The sequence below is a fragment of the Physeter macrocephalus genome, chromosome 20 (assembly GCF_002837175.3).
Source record: "Physeter macrocephalus isolate SW-GA chromosome 20, ASM283717v5, whole genome shotgun sequence".
Taxonomy (NCBI): Eukaryota; Metazoa; Chordata; class Mammalia; order Artiodactyla; family Physeteridae; genus Physeter; species Physeter macrocephalus.
The window spans coordinates 12,567,738-12,569,482 of record NC_041233.1 but is presented as its reverse complement, the minus strand read 5'-3'; positions in this window follow the sequence as shown (position 1 = coordinate 12,569,482).

Sequence of the window (1,745 nt, the reverse complement as noted above, 5' to 3'; positions counted from 1 at the left end):
AACAAGACGTACAAAAGAGAAGAAACCTGCCCTGATGTACTAAGTTGGGAAGTCTGGTCAGCCGGGCAGGCACTGGACTAGCGTCTCAGGGGCTGTGCAAATGTCCTAACCCTCCCTAACCAACCAATGCCTGCCTCCGTCCTCCATGTTTCTGGCTCCCTTGCTGGGCTGAGGACCACAGAGCGATTTTAGGTTAATTTCTCTTATTCTCTAAAAGCTTCAGGCAGCAGATAGTCTAAGAAGGGGGGACCTTAGAATATTTAACAAATCACAGACTTCTTAACAAATGCCCAAAATGATAACTAACAAGGCAAAAAACAAGTGCCTTCCTTCAGGCTACCACCTCTGTAGCCATGTTTCTTGAAATGCTTTCCCTTAGGTCTCTTTCTTCCCAAGGGAGGCTCATTTAAATCCGGTTTCTTTCATGACCCACCTTTTCCTCTCACTCCACCTTGTTGAAAGTGCATCAACTTCTGGGTCCTAGAGAGACCCAGAAGGGCAGGGGCTGCACAGAGCTGTAGAGCCAGCAGCATTGAACTTCTCTGACCCTCGCCTCACAGGCAGATCTTGCATCTTCACGTCACCGGGGATAAAACCTCTGGGTAGTCGAGAGGTCATTTTGGTCTTTACCGATTGAGAGATTTTGCGAGTAACAACCCTCTCAACTCCAGTTTCCTTCTCTGTGAAGTGGAGCTAACAACACTCAACCACTTGAGATTGCTTTGAGAGGTGCAGGAGGTAGCACACACAGTCTCTGCCAAAACCTGCTCCCCATCCCCGCGCTGTCCTGGGTCAGGGGTTGATCAGGAACTCATCCGTGGCTTCTCTGGGTCAAATTCCATTCATAGGTAAAGTGTCAAGGTTGGACAAGATTTCTGAGTTCTCTCGTGTGTCTAAATGCTCTGCTGAGGTGTGACTGAACAATAAACCTTCACAAGAAGGTGGAGGCAATTTTCACATTCCAGGCAGGCAATAATTTCCTAAGCCAACGGGCGCCTCCCCCCACCCCCCGGGCGCCTCCCCCCCGCAGCCAGCCGGCTTCCAAGCTCCCTGCCTTCTCCAGGCTGCATTCTGTCCACTTCATTCACGACATTATGAGTCTGGACGCCCAGCCATTTTGAGTTTTTGACCCCGGAATTCAGTCTTACACTAAAGTTGGAACCATGCTGTGTGTAAGAATGAGCTAATTTTCAGTCCTCAGTTGATAGGCGTGGACTGTCTGAGCAGACATGAGAATGCTGGTCATGCATTCTCTTTACAAGAAATCTGGGAAAACTCGGTGGAGATGAGAACAGGGACATGGCAACTTCAGAAAGCCACTGGTGAACACAGAAATATCTTTCAAGCAGGGTTTCCCTGTCCCCCAAATGTAATTTCATATACATTGATTGGCTCCACCAACTATCAAGAATATATTTGCTCTGGTGGTTAGGGGGTATCTGAATCAAAGAAAAAGCTTTCTAAAAATATCTTTTATCAAAACAAGTAGAGAAAAGTACACAAATGATCAGTGTACAGGTCAATGCATATTACAAAGTGAACGCACTTGAGTAACTGCAAACCAGGTCAAAAATAGAAGAGGATGGGGCTTCCCTGGTGACGCAGTGGCTGAGCGTCCGCCTGCCGATGCAGGAGACGCGGGTTCGTGCCCCGGTCTGGGAAGATCCCACATGCCGCGGAGCGGCTGGGCCCGTGAGCCATGGCCGCTGGGTCTGCGCGTCCGGAGCCTGTGCTCCGCAACGGGG